This window comes from Solanum tuberosum, unplaced genomic scaffold (assembly GCF_000226075.1).
Source record: "Solanum tuberosum cultivar DM 1-3 516 R44 unplaced genomic scaffold, SolTub_3.0 scf00425, whole genome shotgun sequence".
NCBI lineage: Eukaryota > Viridiplantae > Streptophyta > Magnoliopsida > Solanales > Solanaceae > Solanum > Solanum tuberosum.
In genome coordinates this window covers 131,645-158,196 of record NW_006239347.1, presented here as the reverse complement: position 1 = coordinate 158,196, position 26,552 = coordinate 131,645, and the positions used below count along the sequence as shown (strand labels likewise).

The 26,552-nt window shown below is 33.0% G+C and overlaps 1 pseudogene; it reads right to left on the bottom strand.

Annotated features, from left to right (window-relative positions):
- Window positions 1-8,424: 8,424 nt before the first annotated feature.
- LOC102596398 (filament-like plant protein) lies at window positions 8,425-25,903 on the bottom strand (annotated as a pseudogene).
- Window positions 25,904-26,552: the final 649 nt, after the last annotated feature.

Genomic DNA, 26,552 nt, shown 5'->3' with positions numbered 1-26,552 from the left:
GTCAAAGAAACTCGAAGAGTTTCAAAAGAGTCTGGCAGAGTATTAAGAAGCCATAGTCCCTGTATTTCTTCATCGAATTTTACATTCATTCCAGATAGCTGGTCAAGAACACCCTGAAAATCATTAATATGATCAGAAATAGGAGTGCCCTCTTTATACCTGATATTCATCAATTGTTTCAATAGAAACAACTTATTGTTGCCAGTCTTCGAAGCATAAAGCGTCTCGAGCTTGTCCCACAAACTTCTAGCATGCGTCTCATTCACAATGTGATTTCGAACATTATCTTCAACCCATTGTCTAATATAGCCACAAACCTGCAAGTGCTCAAATTCCCATTCCTCATCCGTCATGGATTGGGGTTTATTAGAGGAAACACAGGTAAATGCATTTTCTTGACAAATAAAAGATCTTTCATCTTGCCTCTCCAAATATGATAGTTACTACCATTCAAACAAACCATCTTGCTCATATTTGCCTCCATAATTCAAATCAATAATGAACAACAACCAATGCTCTGATACCACTTTTTAGGAAAAATCAGGTGTAATGCGGAAGCTAGCAAAGCAAACCTCGAAAGACCATGAGTAAGAAGACAAACGAGAAACACACCAAAAGAGACAGATTTAACGTGGTTCGGTCAATCGACCTACGTCCACAAAGGAGATGAGCAATCCACTATAAATATGAGAGTACAAAATATAGAGAGAAACAACCTCAACAAATTCACTCGGAATACAAGGAGGTACACAAAATTCTCCTCCATAACCGCAACTCTCAAAACCCTAGGACTACATTGTGAATGCTGATTAAGTTAGAAGGAACAAACCTATAATTATAGAGTCCTAGAACCTTTCCTACAAGAAAAGGACTAGTAAAATATTAAAACCTTTTCCTAAAAGGAAAACTTATTTATGGTAAGAAATCAGGGCAAATAAACCCCAACATATGATGGGTTTAACGCCTACTTTTTCAAAAAGGCTTGGACAGTAGAGGAAGAGGAAATCACCAATATAGTGTTGCAGTTTTTTGAGACTGAAAAATTGTAAACTCAAATTAGTTGCACTGGTATTACTCTAATTCAAAAAGTTGATCACCCCCTAGAATTAGAGAATATCGACCAATATATAAAATTATATAATATAAAAAATGATCATTAGAAGGTTACAGAAGGCGATGAGTTCAATATTAGGTGCTAATCAGGAAGCTTTGTTACAGAAAGAGATATCAATGACAATATCATCTAAAGATATTGAATCTATTTGTAAGAGGTTTTTATGAACTAAAAATATAATTGATGCCTCTAAGAAAGTATTGATTGTTTGGAAAAATTAATGTTGCCCCAAATCCATAATTGGAGGTATGAACTTCCTAGATGTACACACTTGAAATTAGAAAGCTTCTCATGGAAAGCTACGTACTATGAAATCTATACAAGAAAAAGGACAACTTGTAGGTGGTATGGGAGACATGATTCAATATGGGATATTGAGGTTATTGGCAAAAGACAGATTAGCCATGGGGGATGAAGACATATATCACTTGTTTTTTCCATGATCTTATGCTTCCAGTGAATCGACCAAAGGTATATGGGAGAGGATCATATCAACCTACACTAGCAAGGTGATTACATGAACTTAATGTATATCCCTAAATATGATAGATTAAACTTAGATAAGATACTAGTGCCAAGTGATGTTTAAGGTGCTTGAGAAATTCTTGGGCAGACTGTCCAAGTCTACTAATTTTTTTTTTAAGATCTTTGATTAATTACAAAATAAATAAATACTTACCTGAACGAGATATTAATATTAAATCAAATAATTTAATCATAATTAATAATTTAAAGTGAGAATACATATTATTCAATCATATTTAGGTAACTAATATAATATCAAAAGATCTTAATTGGTACGTCAAAGAGCAAGCGATGTATCATATACTTTAATTGATCATTTCGAAAATAAACTTTGAATATAATAGGACGAAACCATAGAAAAAATAATAAATATAAAGAAAATCAAATTGAAATTAAAGAAAAAACATACCTTGTTCATGGATGATCTTCCAAGCAGATCTTTGTAAAAAGATTTTGTTTTTTGTACCAAGTCAAGCTCCTTCTTAGTTTCTTCAATTTCTAACCTCAATTTTTTTTCAACGGCAATGCACCCTTACACAGGATTTTCATACCTAATCTTAGCCTCTGAAATTAGGGTTTCAACCATTTTTGCCTTTTTCTCATTATCATCAACAGAATTAAGCATCTTTATGATATTGCCTACTCTGTAAAGTCGAATAACTTTATAAAATTCATCAACTCTATTTGAAGGAAAAAAATGGAGCTAATGGACAATTCTCATCACATCTTTTTCTTTGGAACTTACATGCTGCACATTTACCCCTCACTTCTGCATCATTCATCTTTGTCACAGTAATTGAGAGTTAGTCCTACATAATTACTTAACAGAGACACATTTTTTGCTTATATTTGTCTCTCTTAACATGAAATTGAGGAAGATTACATAAGAGATAATCTGATTTGACACTTAATTAGATATTTCATAGAATTGAATGTTTTTCTTTAAAAGTTAATGATATGTTTTCATTTTATGCTAGTAAATATGTTCACATTTTGTTGACTAGCTTAGCGTATGTGCATTGCGTGTAAATTTTATGTTCACCAATAAAAATAATTATGTATAATAGTAATTGAAGTCAAGATAAATATAATATTTATTTAAATTAAAAAAAGATCATTACATTGATACAATAGTTAAATTCAAATTAATTAAATATCTTCTAAACCTGTCAAAACAAATATTTTTAGCTGAGTTAATTATATACTTTATAGATTTGTATAAGAAAATAATATATTATGTTGTATTTGATCTGGATATCCAAATTATTTATTTTTGGAAATGCGTACATGCTTGAAAGCACTCTGGATATGTGTGTGACACTTGTGCTCCTGCCAGTAAGAATAATTCAAAAATATAAAATAAATAATACATTTAAGTTATTGATATTTCAACATTTCATATTCCTTATTAATGATGCAAACATGACTAAGCCTAATGAAATTTATATAATGATTAATAGTCTTGTCGAGCTTACAAGAAATGGAAAAAAAGTTCAATGCATCCTTGAGAGAAAAAATAGGATCCTATAACCAACCATAAAAATACTAAGAGGGCAAATAGTCTTCCTAACAATAATTGATTAAATTTTTAAAAATCCAAAACAATGACCGTGTTTAAGAAGTTATACATAAGTTATGATTTATAGATTTCAGAAAAATTAATCATGCATAATTAAGAAGTTATACGATAAGTTATGATTGACAGATTTCGGAAAAATAAATCATAGGAGTCCAACATTAAAAATGTTATGACTTAATTAAAGTTGAAGCTAATCTTTACTTCAAGATCAATTCAGTATCCCAACTACAAAATAAAAGGAGGTGGAAAAATATATAGTTTAAAGTGGAGTGTTAAAAAACGAATAAAGATAATTGAATCAATATGAATTTGCTTAAAAATTAAAGAATTTAAGGACTATGGAGAAGAAGAAAAGAATAATCATTAAAGAGTTTATTAGTCAATTTTTTACAAGCCGATAAGCAAATTTATCTTGAAAAATAAACATATTAATTAATTTTATGAGTAATATAATGTTAATAAAAAAAATTACGATAATATTTGTCCAAACGTCTAAACTAAAACTTTCATATTTGTCTTGAAAATATCATTTCTTCTAATAACGGAAGACGTGCACCTATCTAAATTCTATTTATAACTCCTAAATATTTATAACTAGTTAACATGTTCGCGCTTCGCGCGATCATAACAACTATTTTTAAGACAAAAAATTCTTATCAATTAGCACATACTAAAAAAGAAGAAATATGATCAATACTTAGATCAAAATTTTAAAATGTTTATCATAATTGTTTCAATTTTTAAGATACAATTTTCTTATTCTTTTCTTGGGGGTTAAAAGAACATGTTTTTTATTTTGAAAAAAAATACTAACTTAATTTTCTGCTTAATTTTCTATTTGCTGTTGATCATCAAATAAAACATAAATAATTTGTCCTCCTCATTTTTTAAAAGAATGGATGCTTATTTAAATGAGGAACTACTGAACTTAGACCTTTTATAATATCATTCCTCACTATGATTTTTTGTTAAAAAAATCATACTTGTTATGTACAACTGTAAGTAATCTTTTTTAAAAAGTCTTATTTTTTTAAAAAAAATTGTGCAAGTTAAAATATGAAAATTAACAAAAAAGCATGTCAATAGTAATACGAAGGAAAGAACAACTAACTATTTCTAATCAAATGAAAGATAAATATATAAAATCGTAATGATAAAATTGAAAAGCATTTAATATTAATGTTTCAACAAACAGCTCGAAACAAAGTTATATCGTTATTTTTATTTGTTTTAATTATCAAAGAATAATTATAAAAATAATAAATAATGAATAGTTTAACTCTTGAGGAGTTACAAAACTCACTAAATATGTAATTATTTGGAGAAAATTAAATTTTAAATTATGACAAAAAAAACAAAAAAAAAAAAAGAGAAAAAGAATAAATAGGACTCGTAGTATATAAGAGTTTTTGCTAGTGTCTGTTTTTATATCATATTGAGATTATTTATAAAAAAATTCGTCTTCACACAAATAAAAAAAGTTTATATTTATATCTCAATATACACTACAAAAATAACAACATTTAGCAACGGATTTCAGCGACAAACAATATTATGTCACTAAATAACGACGGATTAGCAGCGGAAAACTCATTTGGTTGCTAAAATATCAAAGAAAATATTAGGATCTTCAATAGCGACGGATTATCGACAAAAATTCAAATTTGTCGTTAAAATTAGGCGCTAAAATTTGGCGCCTTTATTTGCCTACATAAATAGCGACGTACGGTTGATGACAAAATTGATAATTTGTTAGCGACAAATTTAACGACGAACCAATTTGTCGCTAGTGTTATTTTATTTCTTGCTACAAATATTTTGGTCGTAGGCTAATTTCTCTTAAATCATAATGAAATATTTAACGACAAAACGCATATCCGTCGCTAAAATCGTCTCTAATTTTTACCCAAATTTTTTAGGGCTCAAATATTTCCCTTTTAACCTAACACTTTTCCCTCATTTTCAAAGAGAGGGTGACAAAATTTCTCATCTCTTAGAGTGTGAGAATGAGAAAACCTTAAAGTGTGAGAGTGAGAAACATCTCTCACACGGAGGACCTCTAGCTGCTCCCCACCCACTCGCCCACCCACCCACTTGCTCAGTGAGAAAACTCTTGGTGAAGTGAAAGTTTGTAGATCTTGGAAGAATGTGAGTTAAGTAAAGTTAAAAATTGAAATTTTACAAATTTGGGTAAGTATTCTCTCTATTTCAGCTCTATTTTGTTTGTCTTTTACTTGTAGAATAACAATTTTGGAATCATCTCTATTTTGTTTGTTATGTAATCATTCCTTTTTTTTCCTATTTGTAACAGCGATTTTGATGTTGTTATTCTTGTTTTTGTTTGCTTGTCATATGATTTGTTGAGTGTAGACCCATTTTGATTCATTCTATTGTATGGCTAATTTGACAATAGGTTTCTCTGATTCATTCTCTAAAAGTGAATACCCATATTTGAAGAATAATTTAGTACTCTAACTTTTGATTTTTATCTTCAAATTTTTGAGTTTTGAATCCACCCCCTTTTTTATTTTTTCATTTTTACTTGCAGATCTATATGGTATCATTGGGTGCTCTTGATTTTTGAAGAGTTACTGATATGGATTGCTAGTTAGACCCAATAATAGTTATTTATGTAAATATTTCAACAAAAATACTACTCCTTCATTTCAATTTATGTGACACTCTTTGGGATATTGAGATTCAAACAAGTCTTTTATTAAGATGAATTTGAAATTAGAAATTTATAGTGGACATAACTGATAAGTTTATTTATTTTTGTATGTGAACAAATAAGTATACGTATTTGAGTGGGAAAAAGGCAATGCACCCTACTTAATTAGAGATATAATAGTTAGTTATAGAAGAGGGCTTGTTAGTATTGAAACATTATACTAAAGTTGTACTTTTTAGATACTTACTTAACTTTTTGTTTTGTGTAGATTAATGTTTCACTTCATTGTAATACCTATTTGTTGTTTTTTCTTGTATCGATGACATGATTGCTTCATTGTTGCTGGTAATTAGGTGTTGTTGCTTGGACGCTGCTTCATCGTTGCTGGAAACTTGTCGTTGCTGCTTGGGCGCTACTTCATCGTTGCTGGAAACTTGTCGCTGCTGCTTGGACGCATCTTCATCACTGTTGATTTATCAAAAGGTAATTGTTTTCTACTTTCAACACTCAAACTTCATATTTCTTTGAAAATCAAAAGATATTTCTTTTTCACTCTTTCAATTTTCTTCACAGATTTGATATTTTTTTATAGATTTGGCTGAAACTCAAGGAAATTCAAGGTAAAGTCTTTGAAGATTTGTTTAGGTAAAGTCTTTAAACTCAAGTAAATCTATTTTATTTATATATTTCGTTGTATCTCTATTCTATATGCTTTTATGTTGAATTGTCGATGCCTCTTCTTTATGTGATTGTTGATGCCTTTCATTACCTTTTACATGAGTAATTGGTTGCATTGTCCAACTCTTGCAAGTTTAAGAATTATGATTTAATATAGTAAACATTGTTGCTTAATGTGTTCTGTATAACTACAACCTTTTTTCCTTTTGTACTTGTTGACTAAATGGTTTATATAAGCATTGGTGTTGCATTCTAACATGTTATGTGTTCTAATAAAGATTTAATTCTTTGTTGACACTTGTGCTTGTCATTCTTTTTTGTGTGGTTCAACACCAAGTGAGATACATTTTATTAAAAATGGTCGAGATCCAACACCAAGTGAGATACATTTGCATGTCCATACACATGGTCATGATGAAAAATCTTTTGTTGGTGAACGAACTCGAGTCGTGCATGTAAGTTCAATATTCTATAATTATATTCACGTTATATATTTATTGGTGGAAAATCATGTATTCACTTTATATATATATATATATATGTGTGTGTGTGTATGTGTTATATTATTGTATTCACTTTATAAGTCTAAACCAGTAGTATTAGAAGCTTCCTCGATTGTTCTGTAGTCTCTAATGGTATTGGGATGTTGAACTTTGGGTATGAGTGTTACAGAGGTGCAATTCAAAGATTTAAACATATCAGTAGTGTTGTAAAGCTCTTGAGTATCTTGTGTTCTTTTTAGACTTGGTCCACTGGTCATTATGTCTCTTCTTACTACTGATAACACATGAGTTGATGATCCAAGTAACTGCCTATATCTCTTCTTACTCCTCAAATAGTTTAGGATAATGGTGAACGTTGATCATATGTACTTGCATCTACTCAAGATTCTCTCTGCGTGCTGAACCTTTTTTGTGACAAATGAAAATTTATTCATGTTTAATTTTTTTAAGTGGTGTTTCAGTCCTATCGATTTCATTCAGATTCATTCCATTCCTCTTGTCTGACTTGGTTTTCTCCATTCCCTTATGATGATTGGCATGAAGCTTTTATGATTTGTTAAGTGGTTGAAAAATCTGATAGTTTCTTGCCCCTTTTGGCGACATCACTTCAAAAGGGAATGGAGATTTCTTGTGAACTCGATGTCTTGATTTTATATTGTTATTGTGTTTATTTTATACAAATCAAGATAAATTTCTCTCTCTCGATCTAGCAAACATTTTTCACTTTTGAGCTTCATTGTTATTGTCTGTATTGATTTTGATTGGAATAAGTTGCAGTTGCTTTCCCTTTATTTTTGTTTGCAGCTTCTATTATTTTCTATTACTAGCTCTGGAAATGTGCTCTTGAAAGGTTATTTTCTTAGGGGATAGTTATTGCTTCTCAAGAATGTAGCTTCTATTATTTTCTATTACTAGCTCTGCAAATGTGCTCTTGAAAGGTTATTTTCTTAGGGGATAGTTATTGCTTCTCAAGAATGTAGTAAACTGGAAAAAGGAAACTAGAAATGGATACAAAAATCTACTGAAATGGATTAAATAAAAAGAGGGAGATTAGCCAAAGTAGTGTATCAGGAAATCTTCTAAAGTAACTTCCATAGTTCTCCTCTTGCTATATCAACAACTGATCCTCCACCAGGAATATTTGCAGCTCGTTTTGTAATTTCCAACACTTAGCTTCCATGTCTATGACTAGGATTTTTCTCTTTCCACTCTTTTCTTCAAAGAATCAATATTTAAAGACATGCAACTCTTTTGACTCTTTTACCATATCTAGCTCCTTCTGCAACCCTTCCAACCTGGTTTGAATTTCCTTAAGCTGCAAATAGGAAACTTATAGAACATATTGACTCACGTTTCAAGCATTCTCTAGTTCAGATTTCTCTGCTTCAATCTTCTCCAGTTTTTGTTCTAATTTGGCCACCCTTTGTGAAATGAAATTGTATTCTGCTGCCAAAGTGTTCTGAATATTGAGGGAATCATGAGGAACATCATCAGATGTTGCTGAAGGTGTCTTGTTTGCAGTTTCAGATAATGTAGCAATGAGTGCTAAAACCCTTGAATTTGAGCAACTTGGTTCATATTCTCTTGTTTCCAGTTTACTCATCTTGAGGGCGTCATTGCCGACTGTGTTTAATCGCTCTCTATTATCAGATTGACTATCGATGACAGAGTCCACATATAAAGATGAAACAACAGAAGAACATTGATCATTGAATGGGAGTGATTTGCGAGCCATGGCCTGTAACTTTCAACACTCAGCTTCATGTTTGGTTAACTTTTTATGTTTTTCAACTGCTGCTTGCTGGCAATTTCTGCTGCTTCAGTACTTAAATCCTTCTCTATAATCATAATTTCCAACACTTCTGAACAAGAGAGAATTCCATTTAGAGAGTTTATTGTTCTCTAGACAGTTAAGCTTGACAAGGATATCAGGATCAGTAGAAGTAGGCGTTTCAGCTTTACCAGCCTCCACTTATGTCTGGAGCTTAAGTAGCTATTTCTCAAGTGCAGTTTTTTGAGATTTCAATTCATTTTTTCTGCCAAAACATCTTGAATCATTTTTTGTTTCTCAACTCTAGCTTGTCTCAACTGCCTGATACATTCCTTGAGTGCACCATCGAAATGACTGACATGAACATCCAAAGTCAAGTTCTGCTGCACAATTGCATCTAGTTAATATTTTGCTGATATGATATTGTATTTGTTTAATTTGAAATTTAATCCTGTGAACTTTGTTTTGCTCAATATGGTTGTTTTTGTTCTTACACTTTTTTAAAAGCTTAATTTTTTAAATACATGAATACTCACTGTTGTTAGTGGAGGCTGGTTGTGTCAATTATTATTATTAATAATGAATTTTACTAATTATCACTCTCTTTTGCAGGAAAAATATCAAGAAATATTACAGAACCAAACACAAACTCAATTTGATGTTGATCAATGGCAAGCATATTATCAAGCAGCAGGAGGGGAAAATAAAAGAAGGATATATGGTCTTGGAGCTCAAGCAAAAGTATTTTATGGACAAAATCTTGGTGTCTCTTCTGGATTTGATGTTGCGGGCTCAACACCATGTCCAAATGCTTAGGAAATACCGACAGAAAATAGGGATGGGTTAGTGATGCGAATGATTCCTTCGCTAACTAATCACTTGATTCCTATATTTGTTGAGTATGCACGTAGGTTGATTTCTCCAGCCTCATCTCAGCCTGACTCTCTTACCAACCATCCATCAACTATTGCACCTGTAATTCCTGGTCCAGCTGCAGCAAATATCGCTGAGAATCGTGCATCGGTTTTTGAGGAATGATTGTCGCTTTCTAGCCTCTCTTAGTTAGTTTTGTTGGTTAGATTTTATGCAAATGCTTTCAGCCATATATTTTGCTTGAAATTTATCTTTAGGGATGTTTTGAACTTGGTAATATAATTTGTACTTAGCTATGTACTTTAGATCATTTAGAATATTAATTTCTATGACTTAAGTTAATTTTGTGATTATATAATATGTGTTTGAACGTGTGAATTTAAAATATTACACAAATAAAGAAATATTGACGGATTTGTGACAAATTATTTTCGTCACTAAAGAATGGCGACAGAATTAGCGACAAATATTTGGTCGCCTAATATGATGAGACAACGAAATAATATATAAAATAAGCGATAAATTTAAAATACAATGATGGATTTTTTTGTCGCTAAATAAATACAAAAAATTATCAAAAAATGGCTATGGAATTAGCGACAAAATTTGGTCGCCAATAAGATGAGACGACGAAATAAGTTACAAAATCAGCGACATATATTACAAAAATAGTGACAAATTTTTTCGTCGCTAAGCTTGCCAACGGATAACTTACGTCGTGCATCCGTCACTAAATTTGCGATGGATTCAATTTTTTTGTCGCCAAATGATTAGCTACGCAGAATATAGCGATGAGCAATATTCCGTCGCTATTCCGTCACTAAACCAAAATAGCGACGGAATAAGCTATTTAGCGATGGATTTTGTCTGTCGCTAAACAGAGTTTTTTTTGTAGTGATATTTCACTAAAATAGTACTTCATTTCATTTTAGTGTGGATTTTGTATGTTTCATTGTGGTCGTTTTATTTAATTACTAAAAAGTTAGAAAATAGAAAAATATATTTCATTATTTTAGTACAAACTTTAAAAATCTTGAGTTTTAATAAATAAATATATACTCCCTCTATTTCAAAATAAGTGAATTTGAGCCCTTTTTATAGTACAAAATAAGTGAATTGTTCAAAGTTTAAGAGATATGTTGAACAATTCTTCCATTTTGCCCCCTCATTTACTAAATAATTATAAAAGAAATGACTTTTTGAATACAAAATATGTGCATAGTGTAATCAGGAAAATAAATTATTTATTTTTAAAGTTATTTAGAATGCTCATTTATGTAATAGATAAATGACTTAATTTTGAGTAATTTTAATATATGATGTAAGTGAAAGAAAATGAGAAGAAGTCTTAAAAAAAGAGAAAGAATTAGGTAAAAAGGAATTGAGGAGACATGTTATTTTAGTAAAAAGTATAAATAGATAAAGATTTTTGTAAGTCATGAGATGGATCAAAGTTAGAGTATGTCTTGTTACCAAAAGCTTACAACCACAAAATTAAAGAAAAAACATATGCATCCGTGAAAATGTTCTACATGTAAATCTTGAATAGCTGATGTGCAAATGATAGACTAAAATTTAAAGCCATCATATTTTGGAAAAACTAAATGTAGAGGTAATGAAGATAATCATAGAAACGAGTTGAGGAGATGTGTCATTTGCGTAGTAAATGTGAATAAATGGAGGTTTTTGTAATTTATGAGTTGTAATTATATGTAATAAATTTTATATATTTTTTTAATTATCAAACAAATTAATTAATGAAGAGAGTAAACTCATTTTTTTAGTTTCATAATAACTTAAACAAATATCAATTTTCTCTATGTATAATTATTTTTATACTTTTAGTATTTCTTAACTTAAGAAAATATGTTCAGTGTAATTGGATATTTGCAGATCAAACTTGGTTCATTCTAAAAAAAATCATTAAATTAGAAGAATTAAATGTTTTGTGAAAATTGAATCCAACAATCATATATAAAGGCTAATTTTACACAAGTGTTAACAAATACAAAACAAAAATTTAATGGAGGGGATCTCATCTCCTTTTTAGTCAATTCGAATTCCACAAAAGAAAGAAATGTGTTATATCATCTAAATTAGATTGAAAAGAAGCGGATAAAGCTAAACAAAACATGATGGAGTCTTGATCGAAAAATTATGTCATATTAACATGTTATATACATAATATATATATCAATAGAGAATATGAATTGTATATGCAAAAGACAAAAATTTATATAATGAAAATATCAAAAAAATTATTTAAGCAACAAAATAATCAGTTGAAGATCATGTTTCCCTTGATACAAAAAATGTTCTTTGTAATATAATCTTGTTCTTGAAGGGTACACATCTTGATGGATAAATAATTAATTGAAAAATTATGTAAGCAACAATAAGTACATCTATATATTTGTATATTATTGAAACTTCTACTTTTTAAAATTTTAATATGGTCAACTCTTGATGAATCTCCCACCACCATTGAACTTTCTTCTTCATTTTGATGACTTGTAGCAAATTTTTTGTATATTATTGAAACTTCTACTTTTTTAAATTTTAATTTGGGCAACTCTTGATGAATCTCCCACCATCATTAAACTTTCTTTTTCATTTTGATGACTTGTAGCAAATTATTTTTTGATCATCTCCTTTGACGAATCTTACACCGCCTTCAAACTTTCTTCTTCATCTTGATAAATTTTGTTTGGCTATTGTAACACAAGAAGAAATTCTAAAAAATATATCTATAATCTTCATAAAAGTTGGGAAAAAAAAATACTAGCAATATGAAGTTGGAGAAAATAGAAATGAACATGCAACAACACCATAGAGGATTGATATTTATAGATTATTTAAATCATAAAAGTTAAGTAGAAGGAAGTTGAGGAGATATGTTATTAATTAGAGAATTCAAATAGGTGGAGGTTTTTTTGTAACTTTCATATGATATAATTATATGTAATGAATATGATTGAATTTTTTACTTATTTAATAAATTGATTAATGAAAAAACATGAATGAAAAAACTCAAAAAAGGAGAAAAAAGATAAATAGGTTTCTAGGCCATTGAGAGGTGCCACATCACCTTGTTTATATCTAGCTTTATTATATATATAGATTTAGATTTTAAAATATATGCAGTGGAAAAAATGTTATTTATAGATAGCAAAATATAATATCAAACAGGGCGGGTAAAATGTTAGGTAAAACTTAAATTACCAATTTACCCTTATACTAAATCTAATTATTATAAAATATCTAATTAATTAGTAAATATTGAATAATTATCAAATAATATTATTAAATCTCATAATATATTCTTTAGTAGTATTAGTTATTATATATATTAGTCTCTATTGAATTGCATAATGTTACTTTTTAGCTTTTTTAATCTTCAAAAATATGCTATTATCACTAAAAAAAAACTATAATTATGAGAAAGATATTTCGGAAAATAAACAATCATAAACTTAGGTCATGTTGTCTTCTTGCAGCTCTTTTTTTTTTGGTTTAAAAAATCACATGTGTGTACTACGTTTAAAAAACGTAAAATGTTTTCTCTTTCCTATTTTTCTGTGTAATTATACGTTAAGATTTCAATTACTCCACTATGTTAATGCTGTTAAAATATTATTTTAATTAGATAAAATGAATTTTCAGAAGTTGCTAAAATGATGAAAAGCTAATAAATCTCTAAAATGTGGGTCCTTGAAGTTACTATTATGCATTCATTGATCGAATTAAGACATTATATTGTAACATTTGTCACTCTCTTCATTGGGTAAAATTTAAGACATTATATAATGTAACATTTCCAAATATTGATATATCTAAGAGAAGATAAAAAGACATATCTAAAAAAAGATTTGTATAAAGACAAAAAAATTCATTTTCCTCAAGTTTTGCTCTCTTGTGAAAAAAAATAAACAAATCCATGAGAAAAGAAAATCAATTTTTAATCCTCTTGTTGATTGAAATTTCCACAACTACTTTTCTTGTTATGTCCATTTCCACTTTTTAATGTCTCATTTTTGTTCTTATGTGCCTATGCTTTGCTTTAAATTTACATTACATTTAACTCATTTCTTTTAACTTATTATTTAATAATAAAAGGTGAGGCATAAAGAAGAAGGTAAAAGAATAGAAAACCTTGACTATGACCAATTGACCATCAATGAGCTGGGATTTTTTAAAATTCTTCTAACTATAGTTTAAGATTCTGCCAATAAAAGTTTACAAAGTTTACACATATTATATATTAGTCAACATGAATAACGAATCATAGAAAATGAAAAACCTAAAGAAAAGATACATGATAGTAAAATAATCTAGTCCTAAGGAAAGAAAAGCCTAAAAGTCCTAAACCTAAACCATGAAAAGACTTGGCCAACAAAAAAACGGCTACAACAATTTTTTTTTCCAGCCAAAAATTAAATTATTTAATGATTACAATTATAGTTATATCCAAAATGGAAGACACCTACAAAGGATAAAATGGTGGATGACATTCCATTATCGTGGATAGGATATATATCATTATAGTTTAAGCTATTCAGGTAGAGAAAGAAAGTCGAGACAATTTAGAAAGAGAGTTAGAGACATTTTGAACATTATATTATAACACTACTAGTTCAATCAAACTAGGATTGTAATGTACAAAAATTTCCTTGTTATGATTATCTCTATAAATCAATGTAACTTACAACATCTATCTTAGAGAGATTGTTTCTAGTAGACCCTCGCCTCAATTGAAGCATATATTTAATAATAGGAGTAAGAAAAATATCAATCACAAATAATACAATCAACAAAGCAAATAGCATGATTCATATATAGTAGATTTAAAGGAAGTGTTGGGGACTATATATAGATGATAACATAGAATAATGGGACTAGTTCTAAGTGAAAATACGGAGTGAAATAACAGTGAAAGTGTCAGCATGTCATGGACCAAGGAAAGGTGCAAGCCAGAAATCACATAGCTTCAATCATCTTTATCGTTTTCGTAACACCTAGGTATTTGAAAGAACTAAAAATAGAAAGAAATAAATTGGAAATAGCAAAAATCTGAAATTTTGCAAGTGATGCTTAGGTTATGAGTCTTGGGTAAACTTCAAATGGCCATATCTTTCAGTATAGGAAGAGTTAGGTAGCCCATAAGATATCAAATGAAAGGTCTTGGAATCCTCTTTTCAACGCCACTGAGTTTGCTAATTTTCAAGCTCGTATGAGGGAGATATGTCCATTTGAAGTCAGGCTGTCCATTTAAGGAAAGTTACCCGGATTTAAGAGGGGTATTTTGGTCTTTTCCTTACCCAATCAGATTAAAGCGAAATTTGGTAATATTTAGGGGTCTAAACTGATTTGGTTTAGTTTTACAAATCCTAAATTACGCTAGGGTTTTGATAGGAGTTCAAGAAGAGGAGAAAAAGAGAAAAGCCAAGGGTTTAATCCTTAAGAGGTATGTACGTTGTCATAGTGTTGGGTTCGTTCACCCACACGCCAATCATGTTATTTTAAGCAAATTTTGTTCTTGAAGTTGAAAAGTTTGAGTTCTTGATTAGTTTCTTGAAATATTGTTTCCATTCTTGAATTAGGATGGGTTTGATGATTTTTGAGGTAATCGTTTGGAATTTAAGAGTTGTTTTGAGTAGATTCTTGTGAACTTTTGTTGGGTATTCGAATCTTAGTGATTGGAGAAGAAACCATTCAATTCTAGATGAATTGGGGATAGAAAACGAGTAAGAAAATTCGTCAGAAAATTTTGGGCTGGGGTTGGCGCGTCGCGCCAGCAGTGAGCGAGAAAATGGTGTATGTATTTTGGCTCCTGGGGTGCCGCGCCACTCAGTGCGCCCCAACTTCCCTCCTGTAGTTCAGGGTCTGGCGCCCTACACCACTCAGTGCGCCAGGGTCACCAGGTCCCTTACCCTTTCATCCATCTTTCCGTATAAGTTCCTTCGAATCATACCTATGTTTCCTAATTGATTTCTAAACTCTAAGGTACGTCTAAACATCGAGAGATCATCCATAACAAGAGATCATAACCTTGAATCCATAATTCAAATTCAAGGTAGAGCTAAGAGTCAAGTCTTGAGAGTTCTTTTGAGTCTTTTCAGAAGTCTTTTACAATCAGTTTAAACTTGTTTTAAGACTTGAGCACTTACGTTTGTGAAAGAGTAGAGTAGAGTTCATTTTCTTTAAAACGATATATGGGAACTAAGTATTCCCAAGAGTAAATATTTTGACATTTAAGATGAGAGGAAACACCGATTTCCAAAAGAGTTTTCATGAGCAGTTCTAAGTATTATCTATTTTAAGAGAAAGATTTTTGAGTAATAATCTCAAAACACAGAAAGAGTTATGTTTTAAAAAATATAGGAGCTAGTATATTTTGGGAGTAGTATTGAGCACCGATATGATGGAGAGTTCATACAACTCAGAGCTCCCATAAACCATGTAGACAACGTGGGTAGAAAGGATCATAATTTTTAGATGATTCCTTAATGCTTTTAGCATAGACTAGTGGATCCACTTAGTAGTAGGTTCTATACCCCGGTAAAGTATAAGACAATTTTGGAAGCGTGGGCTAGACGTTGTATCATCACATAACTCATAGTGATGGTTATCGGTTACAGATTATCCCACAAAGTTATTTTTGTATTTTTATATACAATCAGGTTGTATTTTTGCATACAAACAGAGTTTATATTGTATTTTCTAATACATTGAGATATTATCTACTGTTTTAAAGCTTTTCTTTAAAATGCATTATTTCTATGGCTATATATTGAAATGAGGTTGAGTTGAGTTGAGAAGAGGTAAGTGTTTCTTAGTTCCAGTTCAAGCTTATGTCTTGTTTAGATTTACCCTCACATGCTCGTACATTCCATGTACTATGTACTGATGCCATTTGGTCTGCATCTTTTATGATGCAGATACAAGTAACCAGGATCCACATCCAGCTCTTTGTTGATCTAGTTGGGATTCAGAGTTGTTGGTGAGCCTCCTTGCTTCCAGAGGATCCCTTGTTTACTTTCAGTAGTTTCATTTTGTTAGTAGGATGTCGTGGGTCTTGTCCCGACATCCATCTCAATTAGTAGAAGCTTCATAAATAGATAGACATAGTTCATGAGTCTTTTCATTTTCAGTTGTTTATGTTGAGACTTGAGTTACCACTTTGGCTAGTTGAATGTTTATTTCTAAAACATTCTAAGTTTTCTTTTGAGACAGTTGAGTAAAGTTTATTTTTAAAGTTCTCTTATTATTGAGTAAGTCTTCTGCAAAGAGTTGAGCCAGGTCAAGGGTTCGCTTGGGGCCAGAAATGGTTCTCGAGCGCCAGTCGCGTCCAGGGTGTAGGCTCGGGGTGTGACAGTCTTCTTAGCATACATTTCCGATAATGTATAAATCTTTAAGGCACTATATTGCTTGCCTTCTAAAAGTTTATTAAGCGGATGACCAAATCACAGAACCCAAATCAACTCGGTTACGAATTTAGCAATAAATTTGTCGAAAACCACCAGCATCTATAATAATTATGGGAGAACTGTGAGACTTATGGATGTGAGAAATGTGAGCCGACTACATCCCCCCAAAGAGGGGGAACCGTGAGCTACAACTTTCTTGTCAACATAACCATAAATCTATTATATGCATTTATATAAGCATCGAGTCAAGAAAACACACTAGAATTCCCTAAGCTATTAATACACGCCCACTGTCCGTCTTCATCAAGTGAGAACAAGGAAGCCTCCATTTCTAGATCAAAGATCATACAAATCTTGAAAAGAAAATAGATTATAGGAAGCTTACACGTAAGATGTTGTTATAAGCATTCATGAGCTTTCCATACTCGGCCTTCCTTTTTACAGCTTGGCTTCATATGGTGCTTTTTTCCTTTCAACAGGTAGAACTAACCTTATAAATGACCTCATAAAATTAAATATGTTAATCATCAAAAGCTTATAGCTGAAACAACCTTCACACGAAGCCCCTACAGGAATACGAAGAAGGTACATGGAGGCCTCTTAAAATTATTAGGATACCAATTTCTTGACACATGCACGTGTATCCCATATTAATAAATATAATTTTTTTTTAAAATAACATAAATAATATTAAAATATGTGATAAATAAATCAATTGTTTTTATTATTAATAAGATAAAATGCAAGCTCAAAATAAGTAAGAGGTTCATCTATTTATTTTATACTCATGTTCACACACAACTCACAAGCACACAAATACAATGAGCGATGGAAATAAAAGGAAAAAAAATCAGAATAAAGTGATAAAAAGAAATATGCATGGTGAGAGAAAACATAAATTATAATACCTTAAAAGACACGTTTTCACTATAATATAAATTCATAATCATATAAAGTAAATAGAATTATATATGAAGTAACAACATCAATTATTAAAAATATATAAAGGAATATTAAGAAAGTCACTGAACGAATTGATACGGTGTCACAAGTTGAATTTTTATCCCCTATAGTTTGATAGGTTTGGTGTCATTGTTGAAGATGAATGAATCTAATGATAGGAACAAGTCCTAGGAACTGTCCAACCGACCGATACTTGACGCGTTCACTATTGTAGAGTTAGAGTCAAACTAGGACTTGACTACTAAATCCTCATTTATGTACATCTTAGCTACTGTATTATGAATGGGGCTAAAGTCAACTAGGATAAGTATTGTAGTTATAGTAGTAATATTAAACCTATACAATTCATGTAAATTATAACTTTGTATTGTAGTAGGACTTTAAGTATAACTAGTATTGGACTCTTCTCCTATTTAAGGAGCTTGTACCCAACAATTTTAATCATCAATACAATCCTTTATTTCTCTAAACATAACGTGAGATTTCTACAACTGTCAAGGAGACGCGGGAATGCTTGGAAGAAGCCTATATTCAAGCAACAAAAGATAAGGAGTTCCAACTCAAACAACAACTACAAAGTGTTAGGTTATGTCACACCCCGAGGCTACCCCATTGATGTAACACGGGACCTAGGATCACGAGTGACCCCAAGCTAACCCTGAGTCTGGCATATGATAAGAATACTTAAAATAACTAAATAAAGCATGAACTGTGCGGAAGCTAAAAATAGTGGATATCTGAAATGGGGAAAAACACAACTAGTCTGAATATGTAAAACATACTAAGAGTTTAGTGATAACTGAAATAATCACTTAACAACTCAAGCTAAATCTACTACTATGTCTGAAAATCCTCTAACTCAGTTGAGTTGCTGGGACATGCCCCCTAACTAACTCTAACAAAACTGAAAATTGAAAGCAAACACTAAAATGAAAGCATGTCTATTGTACCCAGAATATGAGGACTCACCACTAAACCTGCTAAATGCGGACCGAGAATTGATCTAAGCTTGATCTAGATGCTGAGTACCTGAACCTACATCATAAAAGGATGTAGTGCAGAGTATGCGTCAGTACTTGTAATGTACTAAGCATGCATGATATTGATATTACGCTGAACAAATATATATGAGCTGAACAAGCATAACTGAGCAATGACATAATCTGAACAAGAATATAAATACTAAAACATAACTGAAAAGGTAAGTTGAATGCAATGACCAAGTATTAATCATGAAGATAACATGATGAACTATATACTGATATAAATGCTGAAAACCTGGTCAAATGCACTAAGAGTCTGACTGTGCGAGCTATTATTAACCGACATAAACCACGTGAGCTAAACATGGAGTTCGATGTATACGCCCCATTGAGATGACCCAATATACCTTGCCAGGGGTATAAATGCATGACTGGCGTGATCACTAAATATGATGCCCAACAGAAGGGACTTATAATCCTATGCGGGCACGTAGTTCTGGGACTATAAGGGTACGCTAAACCCTAGTCCAACTCAGTACTCAGTTTACTCCCAACTGAATGTATATGAAGCTAAAATGCACTAATTACTGTTTAGCTCAAAACTGACATTCTAAATGAGAATACAACATTTATATACTGATAATGTGACATTCGAAATTTGGAGAATAATTTTCTGTTTAACTAACCTAGCAAGTATAATTCATGAACTAAGAAAATTTACACAAACTAGGGTTCTGAGTTTTGTACAATAAATTTAGCAACGCTTTCAAGAAAACATGTTATATAAATTATAGATACTATAACAACTGAAATCATAACAATTCTCCAAGATTTTACAAACCCTAGGTCTAAAGAAGCAATGTAGAATCAAGGATCTAACTGAATTCTAGGGACCTAGTGGATAAAAGGAATCTACTAGTGAAATCCCACATACCTGGTGACGAAATCTCGGAGAAATTCTTTGGATTTTGGGGTTGAAACTTGAAGAACATTGTTGCTTGTTCTTGAAAGAAACTGGCGCCTCTTTCTCTTCTTTTCGTTCTAATTTGGATGAATTTTTGGAGAATGAGGGTTCTGGGTATGTCTAACTAGGTTATTAGACTTATTTTGAGTAAAACGACGTAGTTTATGGATTAAATGTCATAGTTTAAGTTCCCAATGCATAGGGGAAATGACCAAAATGACCCTAACTTAAATCTAACGAGTGCAACCTACTACAAGACTGACGGGCCATCGTTTGACCTACCAACCATCGTTAGGAGTCGTCGTTCATGCTCTACTCGATAGGGCTTCACCAAAACAAGCATCACATTTTACTCCAAGCTTGGATTTTAGCAAACTCGGTGGCGTCGGAAAGAGGATTCAATTATCTTTCAATTAATAGGTCATGAGCCACCTAATTCATTTTATGCTAAAAGATATGTCTGCTTAAAGTTGACCCAACAACACTTTTCCTCTAATTGGCTGTTGACCCTCACCTCCGGTCAGACCTACGGTCCAAGCACATACAGTATTGGTCGACCGTGGGTGGGATCAGAGACTATAAAAATTTGGACCTTAACGACCGAACCCCACCTATGGTCCGTGGCTCTACCTACGATCCATGGTTGGTTTTATTGGCACTGGCACCAGTATTTTGAAAACTAGCATTTTATTCATTTTGAGATCCGAGTTGTTACATGCTAGAAAACAAAAAAAGATTGATGAATGTATTAAGAAATTCGAAGGCATATGTGATATCCTTGCAGCCATTCATAAATATGTGGATGAAGATAGCAAAGTAATTAATTTTTCTAGAGGTTTAAGTCCCAACTACATGACTTTCAGGACTGTCATACTTGCTAAGGCACCATATCCCACTCTTAATCAATTTGTTAATGATCTGAAAGGCTTTGATATGAGGAAGGATAAAATAGAAGTGCCACAACAAAACAACAACATGTCATTTTTTGCCCAAAGGGGCAACGGAAGAGGAAACTACTCTCAAAGAAGAGGAAATAATAACTTCAACTCTAGAGGAAGAGGCTTCAAGCCTACCGGACAAGGAACTTGTTCCTATAATAGTAAATATGGACAAGGTTCTCAGAACAGTCCTTCAAGTGGATTTCAGGAGACGAACAATACTGAGGCCTGTCAAATCTGTAGTAGGAATAACCATAATGCTCTTAAGTTTTTCTACAGGTGAGACTACTCTTACCAGGTTGTAGATGAGCTACAACAACCATTGGCTGCTGCTAATCTACAAAACACTACTGATGACACGTTGTATGTTGACTCAAGAGCAAGTAGTCATATGACACATAACTCAGGGATTCTAACTGATCTTAAACTCTACAATGGACCAGTTAAAATCATTATTGGAAATGAATCAAAATTATACATCACACATGTTGGAAACATATCACAATCGGGCCATAGGTTAAGAGAAGTTCTTGTAGTTCCTAAGTTTAATGATAATCTACTCTGAGTTAGTAAACATGCAAAGGATAATCCTTGCACTCTTGAATCTAATAAAACTAACTTTGTTGTAGAGGACAAGAAGACAAGTACACTGCGTGCCAAGGGATCTAAAAGAAATGGACTCTAAGTTTTGGAAGATAACAATCTCTATGCTTTAATTATTGCACACGATTGGAACACATCAAACAACATGTGGCATACTAGATTAGGACACCCTAGTTTGAGGTCTTTAAAAGTTCTGAGTTACAATAGTTGCATCAATGTTAGTAGTTGGAATAAAATGCCTACCGTTTGTTCTAATTGTCAATTGGGCAAAAGTTGTAAACTTCCTTTTGGATTCAGAAATAAAATTGAGAAGGAATCCTTATTGAAAATTCATTGTGACTTGTGGGGACCTGCGCATGTTGAATCTTCTCAGCATATGAAATATTATGTCGTGTTTGTAGATGATCACACAAGATATACATGAATTTATCCACTGAAAAAGAAATCTAATTTTTTTGAAGTATTTGTAAGATTCCAGACAATGGTGGAAAAACGTTTTTTTGAAAAATTTAAGACATTTCAGTATGATGGAAGTGGTGAGTTTATCAAAATAGACTTCATCAAACATTTGGAAGATTGTGGCATTGTGATACATATTTCAAGTCCTAACACAACTGGACAAAATAGAGTTTCAGAAAGAAAACACAGACATATTATGGAGACTGACTTAACTCTACTTCTTCATGCTAACGTACCTTTGTTTCTATGGGTTGAGTTGAGTTGTCTCTAACTGAGTTGAGTTGCTGGGACATACCACCAGCTAACTCTAACAAAACTGAAAACTGAAAGCAAAGACTAAAATGAACGCATGTCTATTGTCCCCGGAATATGAGGACTCACCAATGAAGCTGCTGAATGCGGATCGAGAATTGATGTAAGCGTGATCTGGATGCTGAGTACTTGAACCTACATCATAAAAGGATGTCGAACTAAGCGTGATCTGGATGCTGAGTACCTGAACCTACATCATAAAAGGATGTAGTGCAGAGTATGCGTGAGTACTTGAAATGTACTGAGCAGGGATGATATAGATATTACGCTGAAAAATGACATATGAGCTTAACAAAGCATAACTGAGTAATGATATAATCTGAACAAGAATATAAATACTGAAACATAACTGAAAAGCTAAGCTGAATGCAATGACCAAGTACTAATCATGAAGATAACATGATGAACTGTATAATGATATAAATGTTGAAAACCTGGTCAAATGCACTAAGAGTCTGACTGTGGGAGCTACTATTAACCGACATAAAGCACGGGAGCTAAATGTGGAGTCCGATGTATACGCCCTATCGAGAGGACCCAATATACCCTACCAGGGGTATAAAGGAATGACTGGCGTGATCACTAAATATGATGCCCAACATAGGGGACTTATAATCTTACACAGGCACGTAGTTCTGGGACTATGAGGGTAGGCCGAACCCTAGTCCAACTCGGTGCTAAGTTTACCCCCAACTGAATGTATGTGATGCTAAAACGCACTAAGTATGAGTAGCTCAAAACTGACATGCTAACTAAGAATGCAACATTTATAAATTTATAAAGTAACATTCGAAATCTGGAGAATGATTTTCTGTTTAACTGATCTAGAAAGTATAATTCTTGAACTAAGAGAATTTACACAAACTAGGGTTTTGAGTTTTGTACAAAGAATTTAGCAACGTTTCCAAGAAAACATGTTATTTAGAATATGGATACTATAGCAACTGAAATCATAACAATTCCCCAAGATTTTACAAACCCTAGGTCTAAAGAAGTTATGTATAATCAAGGATCTAACTAAATTTTAGGAACCTAGTGGATGAAAAATATCCACTAGTAAAGCTCCACATACCTGGTGACGAAATCTACGGAGAAGTCCTTTGGATTTCGGGGCTGAAACTTGAAGAACACTTATGCTTGTTCTTGAAAGAAACTGGCGCCTCTTTCTCTTCTTTTTGCTCTAATTTGGATGATTTTAAGAATGAGAGTTCTGGGTATGTCTGACTAGGTTATTAGACTTATTCTGAGTAAAATGACGTAGTTTAGGCATCAAACAATGTAGTTTAAGTGCCCAATGCATAGGGGATAGGTCCAAAACGACCCTGACTTAAATCTGACGAGTGCCACCTACTACAGGACTGACGGGCCGTCGTTTGACCTACCAACCTTCGTTAGGAGTCGTCGTTCATGCTCTACCCGACAGAGGCTTCACTAAAATGAGCATAACTTTTTATTCAAAGCTTGGATTTTAGAAAACTCGGTGGTGTTGGAAAGAGGATTCAATTATCATTTATTTGATAGGTCATGGGCCACCTAATTCATTTTTTGCTAAAAGATATGACCGTTTGAAGTTGACACAATAATATTTTTCCTCTAATTGGCCGTTGACCTTTATCTACGGTCAGACCTACGGTCCGTACGTCAAACCACGAACTGTACTGGTCAAGCGTGGGTGGGATCAAAACCTATAAAAATTTCAACCTTAACGATGGAACCCCACCTATGGTCCGTGGTTCTACCTACGGTCTGTGTGGTTCTGTTGGTACTGGCACTAATTTTTTGAAAACTAGGATTTTCTTCATTTTGAGATCCGAGGTGTTACATTATATCCCCCTTGGGAACATTCGCCCTCGAATGAAGTCTAAACAAGCTGAGTATGGAGGGAAGGAGCTTCAATCTCTATCACTAAGTACTAAAAATTGATATCTAACTGAACAGTGTTCCAAGAAATGCAACTACGCTGAAATGCAAGAATAACTGAGGGAACAAGATACTGAGATTGAATTACACAAGTGTAAAATGAGAAACTAGATAGGAGCTATTACCTCAAGATGAAATGGAATCTGAAGGAAAGAGATGAGGGTACTTGGCCATCATGACTACTTCTGTTTCCCAAGTAGCTCCCTCTACTGAATGACTCCTCCACAAAACCTTTACTGAAGTGACTTCCTTATTTCTAAACCTACGAACCTGACAGTCAAGAATTTCAACTGTCACTTCTTCATAAGTGAGACTATCCTTCACATCCACACTCTCTAATGGTACTATCGATGCCGGATCACCTACACACTTTTTCAACAAGGAAATGTGAAAGACTGGATGAACCCCCTGCTAGTTCTGTTGGCAACTCTAATTCATAAGCCGCATTACCAACCCTTTTCAGGATTCTATAAGGACCTACATATCTAGGACTGAGCTTCCCTTTCATGCCAAATCTTATCACCCCCTTCATAGGTGACACCTTCAGGAAAACCCAATCATCGATTTCAAACTCTAAGTCCTTTCTCCTCACATCTGCATAGGACTTCTGGTGACTCTGGCTGTCTTTAGTCTATCTATGATGAGCTGAACCTTTTTGATAGCTTCATGAACAGAATCTGGCCCAATCAAGGCTACTTCATCTACTTCGAACCAACCAACCGAAAATCTACATCTAAGCCCCTATAGGGCCTCATAAGGGGCCATCTGAATACTGGAATGGAAGCTACTATTATAAGTGAACTCTATGAGAGGTAGGTGATCATCCCAACTACCCTTGAAATCGATCATGAAAGCTCTCAACATGTCCTTTAAGATCTGAATGGTACGTTCTGCTTGACCATCCGTTTATGGATGAAATATTGTACTGAAATTTACCTGAGTACCGAGACCTTTTTGAAATGATTTCCAGAAATGAGAGGTAAACTGAGGACCTCTATCTGAGATGATAGACAAGGGAACCCCATGCAACCTGACTATCTCATGATGTAGAGTTTGGTGTAGTTTTCCACTGAATTTGTAGTCTTGACAGATAAGAAATGAGCGGACTTAGTAACTCTGTCCACTATCACCCAATTGGAGTCACGCTGTCTGCAAGTATGAGGTAAACCCGTAATGAAGCCCGTATTTATCAGTTACCACTTCCATGTAGGAATGTTAATCTCTTGAGTCATACCTCCTGGTTTCTGGTGTTCTACCATAACTTGTTGACAATTAGAACACTTAGCCACAAAGTCTGCTATGTCTCTCTTCATGCCGTTCCACCAAATGTCTTCCCATAGATCACGGTACATCTTAGTGGCACCTGGATGAATGGAATACCTGAAGTTATGAGCTTCTGTAAAGATATGCTGCCTCAACTCACCCACATTAGGAACACACAAGCGACCCTGGTAACGAAGCACACCATCTCCACCTTGGGATAAAACCTCAACTTTCTGCTCATGAACTGCACCTTTCCACTGAAGTAATAGGATCACTATCCTTTTTTGCCTTAACCTCCGCTACCAATGAAGATTCTGATCCATTCAAAATTGTTACCCCACTATCTGATGTGTCCATAAGGCAGGATCCTAAGCGAGCAAGCCGGTGAACATCTTTGGCTAGCTCTTTCCTTTCTTCCTCAACATGTGCTACACTACCCATGGTCAACCTGTTGAGAGCATCAACCATTACATTGGCCTTACCCGGATGGTAAAGCACATTCATGTCATAGTCTTTGAGGAATTCAAGCCTTCTCCTTTGACGAAGATTTAACTCTTTCTGGGTGAACACATACTGGAGGCCCTAATGATCTGTGAATACATCAACATGAACACCATACAAGTAGTGTCTCCAAATCATTAGGGCAAATACTATGGCTGCAAGCTCGAGGTCATGAATCAGGTAGTTCTTCTCATGGACCTTAAGCTGTCTAGAAGCATAAGCTATGACCTTACCTTGCTGCATCAACACACAACCTAGGCAGACCCTGGATGCATCACAATAAATCACATAACCGTCTGAACCATCTGGTAGAGTCAAGATCGGAGTTGTAGTCAACCTAGTCTTCACTTCTGAGAAATATTTCTCACACTCATCTGACCACTAAAATTTGACCTTCTTCTGAGTCAACTTGGTCAATGGGGAAGCTATGGATGAAAATCCTTCAAGAAATCTTTTGTAATAACCATCCAAATCCAAGAAACTTTTGATATTTGTTGGAGAGGTG